The following is a 14,320-nucleotide window of genomic DNA, read 5'->3' as shown; positions in this document are numbered from 1 at the left end:
ATTTCCTACAAGTATTCTGTATGTTATTGTGTGCCTGCTGCTGTTTATTTCCTACATGTATTCTGTATATGATTGTGTGCCTGTTGCTGCTTATTTCCTACAAGTATTCTGTATGTTATTGCGTGCCTGCTGCTATATCCTACAAGTATTCTGTATATTATTGTGTGCCTGCTGCTATTTCCTACAAGTATTCTGTATGTTATTGTGTGCCTGCTGCTATTTCCTACAAGTATTCTGTATGTTATTGTGTGCCTGGTGCTATTTCCTACAAGTATTCTGTATATTATTGCGTGCCTGCTGCTATATCCTTTAAGTATTCTGTATGTTATTGTGTGCCTCCTGCTGTTTATTTCTTACAAGTATTCTGTATGTTATTGTGTGCCTGCTGCTGTTTATTTCCTACAAGTATTCTGTATATTTTTGCGTGGCTGCTGCTATTTCCTACAAGTATTCTGTATGTTATTGTGTGCCTGCTGCTGTTTATTTCCTACAAGTATTCTGTATATTATTGCATGCCTGCTGTTTATTTCTTACAAGTATTCTGTATGTTATTGCGTGCCATCTGATGTTTATTTCCTACAAGTATTCTGTATATTATTGCATGCCTGCTGTTCATTTCCTACAAGTATTCTGTATATTATTATGTGCCTGCTGCTGTTTATTTCCTACAAGTATTCTGTATATTATTGCATGCCTGCTGTTTATTTCCTACAAATATTCTGTATATTATTGCATGCCTGCTGCTGTTTATTTCCTACAAGTATTCTGTATATTTTGTGTGCTTGCTGCTGTTTATTTGCTACAAGTATTCTGTATATTATTATGTGCCTGCTGCTGTTTATTTCCTACAGCTACTACTGCATAATGATAGTCTTTCAACTACAAACTTCCTGTAGTTTGCTCTTCAACTCCCTCTTTCAGAATTGCGTGCAGCCCTTTTATAAAGCCTGTTCTTAAAGCCAGCATCTCCACTGGCTGGCCATGCTTCCTCCACATCTCTCCCTCTGTTGGTTCACTTATTTCCCCTGCTGCTTCGTTAACCAAATGACCTTTAAATTGTATCATCTCAGTCATTCTCCTCGTTGGTTGATATTAAGACTGGTGTTGGCAAATCTCCTGTATATACAACTGTCAGTTTTGTATAAACATTTTTAACAGAAGTAGCTGTTTTGCAATCCAAAATCCTCCATGCTCTTTGAAAAAGTATGTTGTGTTCCATCAAAGTTATCTCACGCTACATCAACAGTCCCGCAGTGCCATCCAATGACCTGGAAGTAGGTGAAGTTCCCCAGTGCCCTGGCCAAATGTCCCTCAGTCTGCATGTATAGCACCTTGGGTCTCCCCTGAAGAGAGGACACTGGCCTAGTAGGACTAATCTAGTAAAAAAAAAGTTAATAAAGGGCCTTCAGCCAGTAAAGATACTAACTGGAGACTTCAGGGTAAGATGGTATTCACCTCAGCCTCTATTTCTGGTCTCCAAAATGCTTGTCTTCCAGCGCTACACGTTTTTAAATGAAGTTTCATTACTGAAGCATCTCCCTTTACACTCATAATGCCACTTATGCAATTAGCCTCCCCCTCTAGGTTACACTGTCACACTCGCCTCATTGCTGTACTTAATTGATTAATTGATATCTCAGGCATCATGACAAATTTTCCTGATTACTAATTAACCGGGTGGATTTAGTTAAATGATCTGAGATGTTGTTAAACACAAATTCCAGCATTTTCAAAGTGTTGTTGCACGTCCCTATAATATTTATAACTTCTGAAGTTTGCCACTCTTGCATGTTTTTTCCTCTTGGTTTTGAACAATCTCTGTACATAGTTTATTGAAGTTTCAATTTAGCTTAAGTTCTTTTCATTGCAAATGATTTCTTTCTTAAAAAGAATTTCATAGACATTTTGCCTGAAATCCTAATATAATCTCTAATTTCTAACTCATTGTAAATATGCTTTATTCTAGTTATAAATCCAGTTACACTTATTATTTCATTTCTTCCTTGTTGCATTCTATTTGTTGCTATATTTGCCACTTGGTGGTTTCAGAATTGGTTACCTCAAGCAGCCATAAATTCAAAAGACTAGAACCTCCTACATGTAACTCATTACCAGACCTCTCACTGACCACAGTAAATTATACATACACAGTCACTATACCACAACAGAATGGATAGTCCATAATAACAAAATATCTGGACTTAAAATTGAACTAACCAGATACAAGTTCATCGGATACACACTGTGACCTAGAAAACTCCCAAGTGTCCTAGTAATTGGTGTTTCCACTGTATATACAACAGGCGCATACCTCACAGGACTTTTTATGGAGCTTGCAACAGTGTCATGCCTGCCTTGGCAAAACCATGTACATTTTAATCCTCCCATAACCTCATTTGACACCTGGCTATCAAGATAGCAGTTTAGCATGTGTTCAGTGGCTGAGGGCATGGTATTGTAGACTGAGGATTCAGGGACTACCAACCTGGAGTGATTAGCCAGACTGCTTTGTACCCAGTGGGCTTCACTTCTCTCTCCTGGAAGTACAAATACTACAAAGGAAATATTCCACACCCTATTACTATGAGTAGAAAAAATGAAATTGCTGACCAGTGCACTGATAGATTCACTGATTCATAGCGTATGCAATCAGCACCCAAGCTCATAGGCCACATTCTGCCTCCAGCTTTTGTTATTTATTAGGTAGCTTATTAATGCTGCATTCTATCAAGATGGTTTATTATGTTCCCTAGTATAGCCGGCAATGATTGCAACACCCTTGCTTATACTATTTCTTAGACTGGAGTAGCTGAAGCTACAAGGGAATAGTAATTTTACATTTAAATGTTGACAGCTCATTGTGTAGTTTTAATAAGTTTGTCTTTTAAAAGTTTTGAATTTAGAGGTGCTCATTGTTTTCAACTTAGATGCATAGTCTGGCCATCTTTTCTGAGTGTTAGGATATGCGCTGTGTGCAAACCTAGCTTGCCTGAGTGCAAAGGATGAATGTTACTTTGTGGATTACCTTCCATATTGTGGAACATATGCTTGTTAATGCTTTAATGCTTGGTTGTGTGAATAGGCCTGTGGATCCATTTGTCCTGATGTAGCACACAGGCTTGCAAAGGGACACTGGCACTAACACTGGTGTGGTTCAAACTCTGGCTGCTGGGATGTGGCACAGACATTTGGTGCTGAATGTCGACAATGGTATCAGTGGGGGTCTATGTCATAAGATCAAAAGTTCAAAAGACCGAAAACTAAAATATCTAAAACTCAAAATATCGAACATGGGAATTTGCCCCTTTTCCACTGTTGTGTGATCTTGGAGTTGGCATGTATAGTTAGCAGAGGTTGTGGAGGGCACCACTTCCCCACATGGGTGGTGCATTAAAATGTTTTCAATATTGTGAGTTTTATGGAGAGTGCATTGTGGCTGCAACAGTTTAACCCAAAGCACTGAATTGCACTATACTTTTTATTGGAGGGCTACAGTATAGCTCAAGTGTGTACAATTTGTACATTTCTGGCTACATCCTTGGTTGGTACCTCATATTTTTGCATTGTCCTTCTTAATTTCTTTTCTGATTAGTTACCAATGATTAGTCAATCAATAATTCCAGGCATTAGGGTTTAATACTTATTACTGAAAACCACTTGTTTATGCAAACCTGTTCTGATAACATTTGAGGTGAATTAAGCTAATATTTAAAAAAAATGATCCTGACTTTGGGCCATTGTCTTCATCCCTAATAATTTTTGTCTTCGTCCACAATTCTTGAGCAAAGAGTTTGAAATATATGAGAGAATGAGGGTCCGTTGAGAGATTTAGTTCTATTACTCTAGTGTTGGAAAGGCAGTAGTCCTGCATCTTGGCATATTATTTTATACTTAAATGGGTTGGAAAATTAGTTTTTCTTAGCTGTGTTGGCATGTCGTTTCTGCTTTCCCTAGGAAGTGCTCCATTTGCGGGGCTTAAGCAGGGGTGTGCTTCATAAATGAGTACACAGATTGTGACTGGTGGTGCTCCATTTGCGAGGCATAAGCAGGGGTGTGCTTCATAAATGGCTACGCAGATTGTGACTGGTGATAACTCAGATTTTGTCTTTTCTCTGGTAAATCATTGAGGGTAAGAAAAACTTTTGAGTTTGACTTCATATTCCACAGAAGAATGGATGCTAATGGAAAACCTGTTCTAGCTAGGTTGATAGCTATGACAATTTTTTTTTTTTTTTTTTTTTGTGAGCTGTGAGTTATGGGCACATCAAGTAATCCTGCAGCAGCAAAGTGCCTGAAAGCTCCAAGCTGAAATAAATTTGTGATTCTTTTTTTGTACTTTTCAGGAATTCAAATACATGTGACTGAAGCACACGCCTGCTTACGCCCCGCGAATGGAGCACCACCAGTCACAATCTGTGTACTCATTTATGAAGCGCATAGGTGACTATAGTCAGGCACACTGATGTCCCACTCACCAGGCTAAACAAGGAGAAGGTTACTGTCAGCTGCCTGTCGGGTGCCAGGATCCGCCACATAACCCACACACTCAGGTCACTCCACAACAAGTACAAATATGACTCTGTCATTGTCCATGTTGGTGTAAATGACCTGAGATGTACCTCCCTGGTCTACATGAAAAGAGACATGGAATAGCTCTCCGATCTTGTAGCCCAGGCAGGTATGACCCTAGCCCTGAGTAGCATTCCGCCATCACCCAGAATCAAGGGAGCCCGCAGGATTTTTTGCAGGGGGGTGCAAACCCAGAGCCCCACCCACATAGCTCACCCCGCCCCCTGCCAACACAGCCCCGCCCAAGTCCACCCACCCAAGCCCCGCCCACACAGCCATTCCAGTGTCCCATTACTTGGCTATTTCTCCCCATTTACTGTAGACACTGTTCAAATCTGTGTGCATACTGTGTTATGCTTTAGTTCTACAATGATTACAGGCAGTTGGATTTAAATTTACAACTTTTATTTCAAACATTATAGCCCAAACACTGAGACATTTACTAAACCTAAACAAAGCAATAGTCTTGCAATGAAAACAGACTTAGCATTAAAGCTTCTCTACTTTTGAAACTCACATTCAATGAAACGGCATTGAAACCCACATTCAAAGAAAATGCATCTGGCCAGTGGCAGGTTATTTACCTTTGAACTGTTTTCAAGCAATAGGCTCCTTGCACACTGTTAGGGCCATGCAAAAGTTATTTGATTTACCTGATTGTATTAATTATAATATATAATTGAATTATATCCCTTGTATTATACAGCAACACTTGTATATTTCAGTGTTTCATCTACAAATTCAGTGCCTGCTGCCGTCAAAGAATAAATTGCCTATGTTAAATTAAAAAATGGTAAGCTGGTATATTGCAATAGAAAATGGATGACAAGCTGAAAAACAGGTTCATAGTTATTAGGCATCTCATCCAAAGGAGGACATCCTGAGGACTGCAGCATACAAATGTATATGCTGTAGGAATAGAACCTCAAGCCTTTACATTAAGATGCAAGTATTCTACTTGTGGTGCTACTAACATAGCTTTAAAACTTTATACCACAATAGAGATACCATTTGCTAAACAAAATGGTTGCACATTGTAAATAGACTTGGCATGAGCAGCAGTGAACTTCGCTTCCCTTAAAACTCACAGTTCCTTGAAAATGCACTTGAAAATTCCACCTGCTAACTCTAACATGGGCATTTCACTTTCTCTCTCTCTTACAAAGATACCACACCCCTCAAGGCTTCACCCTTAGTGCAAGAAATCTTGACAAAGCCTAAAATAAATAGGGACAAATTATAAATATGGCTCTCAGAAAATTGCAAGAGTAACAGGATTTGTGTTAGCATGCATTTTTCTAAATGACATGACATCTAAAACTGAAATGTCTCATTATTTAGCAACTTCAATCCTTTTTAAGAGGAATATGGGGCAAAAATCTGGACAGCTGAGGGGTATGCTACCTCCCTCTTATACACACACCAAATAATTCTGGTCAGACTTGAATTAGTTCTGGGAAGGTTGCACTGTACGGCACCATGCTTGATCTGAAGTGGGTGAAATCCTGGTAGCTAGTGATTGCAGCTCAGCAATGTGGAGCATTAAAGCATTTTTAGCAGAGCATTGTTTCATCACTACCTATTGTGTTTGCACATAAGCTGTAGTTATTTCAAACATTTGCCTTTTTGATTACTACAGAGTACATTTACCCACCAGAGCTATTGTGTTTTGACTTCATTGTGGAGCTAGTTGTTGCAGGGCTTGGCTTTTAAGTAAGGTAGCAATGCTTATTTACCATATACCATTAAAGCCACCCAACTACAAGTGTACTAACACACAGACACTGCTATAAGACACTGGTCTCCAATAAAATGTAATGAGCTTCTGAAAATACTGTAATCCTGTCCTTTTATTACAAATACTCTCATATGCATTTCAATACCCAAGGCTTATACATTATCTAGCTATGTAAATATTCTCTGCATGGCAACAACGAAAAGGCTTTCAATGCTAGCAATTCTTTAACAATATGCTTACTAAAGCTTACTTGCATCTTACAATGTCCGACAAGCTTACTAAAGCTTACTTGCATCTTACAATCTCCGACAAGCTTACCTGATGTTCATTAAACCATGGCTACTTAAACAGAGCAGCAGGACACTGTGATAGCATGCAGTTCCTGAATAATAAGAAGCATAAATCAACAGTATAAAAATCTGATAGAAAACCAGAACATTTTGCAAAATCAAGGACAGATGAAAAGCCACGGTCATATTTGTGATCTACCTTGGATGGGGAATACTCTGCACACTTACTGCATAACTGCTTCTTGCCTTCCTTGGACACATCCCGAGCCACTACAATGGGGGCTGGGGTGCAATACGTATGTCATAATTTGAAGGCTCTGACACTCCTACCTCTCAACTTCAGAGCAAGAAATCTGGACAAAGCCATACATAGAACTAGAAGTGGGACACAGGCCCAAAAATAAGGCCAATTTTTAAATATTGCTCTTATTAACTTAATAGAACAGGTAGATCTTGCATTAGTACAAATTTTCTGAAGGGTATAAAATCTGAAACTCAAATGTCTGCCATTATTTTCTAACTTCAATCTTTAATGACTTGCCACTAATTTGCCAGAAACCACAATTTTATGAAAAACAGACCAAAATGTGATGCAAAATACCTGTCAAAAAGGGACACCTTTTAATATTAACAGTTAACTTGAAGCAGCTAACAAAATAAGAGCATCCACATGCATTTCTGAAATAAAGGTAATCTACAACTGATCATTACAGTTATAATTGTAAACCCTCCACATTTTCTTCCAAAATTGCCATTTTGGAGGAGGCATTATTAGGGAGAGCAACATTTTGAGCCAGAATTGGGGACAATTGAGATGTTTGGATATTCCTAATCTACAAAGTGATTTGCACGTACCTCTCAACCTCTTAATGCAGGAAATCTGAACAAGGCCAAATATATTGGGGAACATAGAAACACTACTAAAATTGCTCTTGTATAAACTTAGACAGTCTTGCATTAGCATGCATTTTCTGAAGGTTATGACATCTGAAACTCAATGTCTGTCATTTAATGGCTTCATTCCTAAATGATTTGCTAGAAAACCACAAATTTTGAGAAACAAACCAAAAATAAGCAGCAAATATCTATTAATTCTGCAAACATATGGACAACTGAGAGGTATAGTTCAACCGGGGCTGTCTGAGTTTGCTACCCCCCCTCACAAAATCGTGGTCAAATGGAGCCTCCCCCCCTGCAGCCATTCCAATGTCCCATTCCTTGGTTATTTTGCCCCATTTACCATAAACACTAATGTGCATACTGCTTTACTTCTGCGATGATTTAGGATTTCATTTGAAAGTTTTATTTTGCATTTTACAGCACAAACCCTAATACATATCTGTTAAAGCAATGCAGTCTCAATGAAAATAGACTAACATTAATACTTCTCTGCCCTTGAAACTCACATGCATTGAAACAGCACCGAAACCCACTTTCAGAGAAAATACATTTTGCCAATTGCAAATATTAACTCTGGGCTGTCTTCAAAATCATAGGCCCCTCGAACATAACATACACATGCTCTTTGATACACCTTCCTGACTGTATTACATTATATTCCTTGTACAATACAGTACAGTTGTTAAAGGGCATTTTAAATTTATTGTTTTGAAAATTTTTCCAGTAAACAAAGAAACAAAAAGCATCCACCAATGACAAAATTGCCCAATTCAGAACATTTCCATCATAAAGTCTGCTCAAGTCCACCAGTATCAGTAAAAAATACACAATCTCTGTAGTAAAATCCACATTGAAGAAATTTGTAACTAATAGAGGTTGCTGCTAGCAAACACTTTATATGTCATTATTTAATCTACAAATAAAGTGCCGTTACCCTTGAAGAATAAATTGCCTTTGTTGCATGCAGTAAAATGAAAAGCTAGTAATACCGCAATAGAGAATGGATAGCAAACTGTTAACAGGTTCATAGTTACTAGGTATCTTTGCCAAAAGGACTGCAGCATCCACCCCCTTTACAACACAATACAGCATCAAATTTGTAACTAATAGGGGTTGCTGCTAGCAAACACTTTATATGTCATTATTTAATCTACAAATAAAGTGCCCGTTACCCTTGAAGAATAAATTGCCTTTGTTGCATGCAGTAAAATGAAAAGCTAGTAATACCGCAATAGAGAATGGATAGCAAACTGTTAACAGGTTCATAGTTACTAGGTATCTTTGCCAAAAGGACTGCAGCATCCACCCCCTTTACAACACAATACAGCATCAGCAATGCATTTACCTACTGCGGGAGTAGAACCCACAGCCTTCAGCATCTAAAGCAAGTACACTATCTGTTGTGCTATTAATGTAAGCAGACTAAACATAATCAGCACTAAACTTTTGCTCCCCTGCAGCTCTCAGCTCCTTGTAAAATCTACTCGACACTCAGCTGTATCTCTGAACTTTGCAGCACAAGAAATCTGGAAAAAAACGAAATTTATTGGGGGGGGGGGGCAAAAGGCCAAACAACAGGGACACATTTTAAACATTGCTTGTATAATGTTTGAAAGTTGCTTGAATAAAATGCTGCATTACCACCATACATTTCACTGCCACGTCTTGAACCCAGGGGACCCCATGCAAAAGTCAAAGCAACATACCACTACACCAAATCAGCTGTTTTGTGAAAGAGGAAGACTGAAACTTTACCATTTAGTGAATTCAGTTCTCACCATAGCACAGCTGTCAACCTCTTAGCACAAAAGACCTGAACAAAGCCAATAATGGGTGACTACAACCACCAAACATTCAGTGAATTCAGTTCTCACCATAGCTCTCAACCTCTTAGCAAATAACACCCGGACAAAGCCAGTAATGAGAGAATATAGCCCCCAAACATTTTCAGTGAAATCAGTTCTTACCATAGCTCTCAACATTAGCAAAAAACCTGGATGAAGCCAATAAATACCTGGATGAAGCCAATAAATACCTGAACAAAGTCAATACTGGGTGAATACAGCCCCAAACATATTCAGTGAATTCAATTCTTACCATAACTCTCAACCCTAGCACAAAACCTGGATGAAGCCAATAATGGGGGGAATACAGTCCCAAACACAGGGATACATTTCAAATATCCATCTTGTACACTTAGAAAATTGCTAGAATAAAAGCTTGCTTTTGTTACCATACACTTTCTGAAGAAAAGAAGTCCAATATTGAAATGTGTCCATTTACATTTATTAACCAGGAAAGTCTGACTTTGAAAAAAAAAAAAGCAAATTTTTTTAGCAGAGGCCCAGGGAGAAACACTCCAGACAGCCAAGAATAAAACCAAATAATAACACTTAGCTGTCAGGCAACAAGAACACAAATGCAGAAACCACAGATTTTATGAAGAACAGAAAAGGTATGAGGGAAAATCCTGCAATATTTTTACAAATGGTGGTGGGTAGGGAATTCAGGCTCTTGCCACTTGAGCCCAAGGTACAGGGTTCAAGCCTTATTCTCTACCCACCACCATGTACACCTGGGGCATTTTACACACACACACACACTGAACGGGTCCCATTTTCTGTTCCTGAATGATCCGTCTGAGTCCCCGCTACCGGTGTCCCATTGTCTGTCCCCGCTCGACTAACCTGTCTAAGTTCCCGCTTTCATAGCGATGATGTCAGTCCATCTAAGTTCCCGATTCCAGGGGGGTGCAAGTGCACCCCCTTGCACCTGCCTGCGGGCGCCCTTGCCCAGAATGATGCCACAGTACAAGAACAAAATGACTGACTTCAAAAACTGGCTAAGCTTCTGGTGCCATTCTAAAGGGACCCAGTATCTGTCTGCCTGGGATGACATGGTCGACAGACCATAATGCTTTGCCAGAAATGGCCTGCACCTGTCACCCCTGGGATTCCGGATACTGGCTAAGGTTCTTGCCGCTTCTATAGTGCCTTTTTTAGGCAAGGTTCAAATGACAAATTCACTACAGTAACAGGAACAGGCAAGCAAAAACTGAGGGTGATGCTACTCAATGCTAGAAGTCTAAATCTCAAAATGCACTCACTCAAGGTACTCCTTAAAATGGAGAACATCGATATCTGTGCAGTGACTGAGACCTGGTTCAAGGCTCCAGAGAGCACCCCTGCACTACCAGGCTATAACTCATACCAGACTTTTCGGGCATGTAACCTGGACCGGAACACCAAAGATGGAGGTGTGTCCATACTCATTAAGGATATCCACACCTCCAGGCTAGTTGGTCAGCATAATGCAGCTGAGATTATCCAAGTGCAACTAACTCTGTGCAAAACTGCAATCCAAATTGTAGCTTGCTACAGATCACCCACCATGCCCCAGGATTCCCACTCCTCTTTTCTTGATGTACTGGAAAATATTAGGGTTCAACCAAACACCCTAATAATGGGCAATTTCAACTACCCCACCATTAACTGGGAAAACTACTCATGTACCGACTCCTTCGCTCAACGCTTTCTGGAATTCATAAACTCCAATGCCCTGGATCAACTTATCCACATCCCCACCAGGGGCAACAATATCCTAGATCTAATCATTACCAACATGAGTGACTAGTGTTCCACACCTCATTGGTCCGATCCGACCATAAGCTAATTACACTAGATATCCACATCCTGCCCCCACCCCCCAGTAAGGAAATCATAGTAAAAAAATTTTCCAAAGCCAACTTCATGCTTCTTAAGACAGAAGTGGTGAACTTCATGACACCCATGCAGATGGACAATACAGTTATGACTACTGAATCCTACACAATTGCACTTTATAAGCACTTACATGAGTGCATAGATTGTGCTATCCCAAACAGAACCAAGATGCTATCCTCCAAAAAAAGGAATCTGGTGGTCCCCTGCCATAAACAAACTGTACAACAGAAGGAAGAAACTGTTGCAAAAGAGAGTAAAATCCCATGAGTGGAGGAGCTCCCTGGTCAGCCTCCGTAAGAAGCTGCAATCCCTGATAAATCCTCCAAAGCTAGTTACGAAAACAAAATCGCCACTGATTCTAAAGACAACCACAAAGCATTCTATAGCTATGTCAAGAATCTCAATGGCAACACTCAGATCTGCTCTGAGTTACAGCACAATGGCACTAAATATACAGACCCAACTGATATTGCCAACATCCTGGCAGATAGGTTCAGTGCTAACTTTACCCGCCTCTCACCCCCTAAAGAGCCCATCTCCATACTGGAAGAATGCAAAGTTCCTGTAATCACGGCTTCACAGGTAAAAACCACACTCTCCAAAGCCAAGAACCAGCATTCATGGGACCAGACAACATCCCAGGCTGCATTCTACATGAACTACAGAACGAACTGGCACCCCACCTAAGTACCATGTTCAATCATAGCCGCACCTCAGGCTTTGTGCCTGCTGAATGGCGCACAGTGACGGTTATCCCACTCCACAAGGGGGGAGCCACCACGAACCCTGGGAACTACCGCCTCATTAGCCTGATGAACCTGGTCTCCAAGGCCATGGAACGTATCATCATGGAACTTATAAACAAAGACATTGGTAATCTCCAAACTCTGGACCCCACCCAGTTCAGGTTTGTAAAAGGCAGATTATATCTCCTAAACCTGATAGACTTCTTTGAAGCAGTCACCAAAGCCGTAGACAAGGGTAAGGTCATTCACACAGCCTATCTAGATCTTGCCAAGGCTTTTGACACCATCCCCCACTCTGGAATTATAGATAAACTCACTAAACTAGGTATAAATCCCTATGTCACAAGACATTATGTTGACAACTGCCTCACTGACAGAACCCACACTGTGAAAGTAGCAGACTCCAAATCCGACTTCAGACCTGTGACAAGTGGAGTACCACAGGGTTCAGTCCTGGGTCCTCTCCTGTTAGCCTGTACTTCAGAGAAGTAGATACCAAACACAGAAGGTCTTTGGCTAGCGAAGTTCGCAGATGACTGTAAACTAGGAGCCATAATCGAAACTCCTAACGATGTGGACATCCTACAAAAGGGAATCACTGAGACAGATGCCTGGTGTCAAAGCCGTGGCCTCAAGCTCATTGCCAAAAAGTGCATTGTCATCCCCTTTGGTAAAAAGTCTGTACCCATGAACTACAACATAGGCGGTAGTATACTTAACACCGAAAGTGTGATAAGAGACCTTGGGACACAGGTGGACAGTAGTCTCTCATTTGATAATCACATTGCCACAGTAGTCAGGAAATCCTTCTACGTGGCACACCTAATCACAAAAGGCTTCTCAACCAGAAAAAAGAGGTCATTGTTCCCCTCTACTCATCACTCATTAGACCCATTATAGAGTACAATGCCCCTTTCGGTATGTACCTCACAAGACCTCTACAACAGCTAGAAAGGCTGCAGAAATACCTCACAGAGGATTACCGGCCTCAAACAGATGCCCTACGCAGACCGTCTCAAAAAACTCCAGCTTTACTTCATCGCATATCGCCTACTCAGAGGCGATCACTGCCTAACATACAAAGCTATGTCAAACCCAGAGCTGTTGGACATGCTCCACTTAAAGAAATCCCAATCCCTCCGAGCTAAACGCTCTAGGGACCTAAACCTTGTCACCACAATAAACAGAACATGTCAGGGGGATAGAGTCCTGTCCCAGAGACTTCCCATACTCTGGAATAAACTACCTATCTACATCAAACAAAGCTCCTCATTAGCACTCTTCAAGAAAAATCTTGATGATTGGATGAGAAATAGGAAATTCACCCCGGGGATCACCTCTGTGGCTCTGCTCGACAGTGGCATAGGAAAATAATTTTCTTGGGTGGCAAAAGCCAGGGTACCTTTTTGGCGGGGCTTGTATCGGCCCCAGTGCCGATAGCCTAGTACCTACCTATGAACCTATGTGTGGGCTACCAACAATATAATACACTTGTATAATTCTTTGTTTGACTATTACAAAAGTCAATTTGTGTGTGTGTGTGTGTGTGTGTGTGTGTGTGTGTGTGTGTGTGTGTGTGTGTGTGTGTGTGTGTGTGTGTGTGGTGTAAGTGGATGATGTGTCCTATGGTTAAAGTGAAGTAACTTCTGCTCAGTACACTATGTAAAATGATGGCCTAAGATACATTTACAGACTTGTCAATACATTTGAAGTAAAACTCCTATATATTTTGTCAGAATTCATATTATATATAAAACCCAGCCACTGGGGATGCACAAGCCAGTGCATTTCTTTGCCGGTCCCAAGCCCGGATAAATGGGGAGGGTTGTGTCAATAAAGGCATCCGGTGTAAAACTTCACCAAATAATTCATTCGGACGCCATTAAATATTTCCATACCGAATTGGTCGAGGCCCGGGTTAACAACGACCGCCACCAGTACTGTTAGCCAACAGGGTGCTGGCAGAAATTGGGCTACTGTTGGCCGAAGGAGGAGAAGAGGCAGAAGGCATGGCAGAAGGCAGGAAGAGAGGAGAAAGGCTAGGACAGTGGTAGTAAGGGTCAGAACTTTGAATGTTGAAAGTATAGTATAGGAAGAGAGCTAGCTGATATGATGGACAGAAGGAAGGTGGTATATTGTGTGTACAAGAGACCAGATGGAAGGGGAGTAAGGCTAGGTGTATCAGAGGTGGGTTCAAATTGTTTTATCATGGTGTGGATGGAAGGAGAAATGGTGTAGGAGCTATCCTGAAGGAACAGTATGCTAAGAGTCTTTTGGAGGTGAAAAGAGTGTCGGATAGAGTGATGTTTATGAAGCTGGAAATTAAATTGATGGTGTAATGATGACTGTTGTTAG

Source organism: Protopterus annectens, chromosome 15.part0, assembly GCF_019279795.1.
Source record: "Protopterus annectens isolate FY-2018-M chromosome 15.part0, PAN1.0, whole genome shotgun sequence".
NCBI lineage: Eukaryota > Metazoa > Chordata > Ceratodontiformes > Protopteridae > Protopterus > Protopterus annectens.
The sequence above is the reverse complement of the archived record's forward strand: the minus strand, read 5'-3'. Positions refer to the sequence as shown.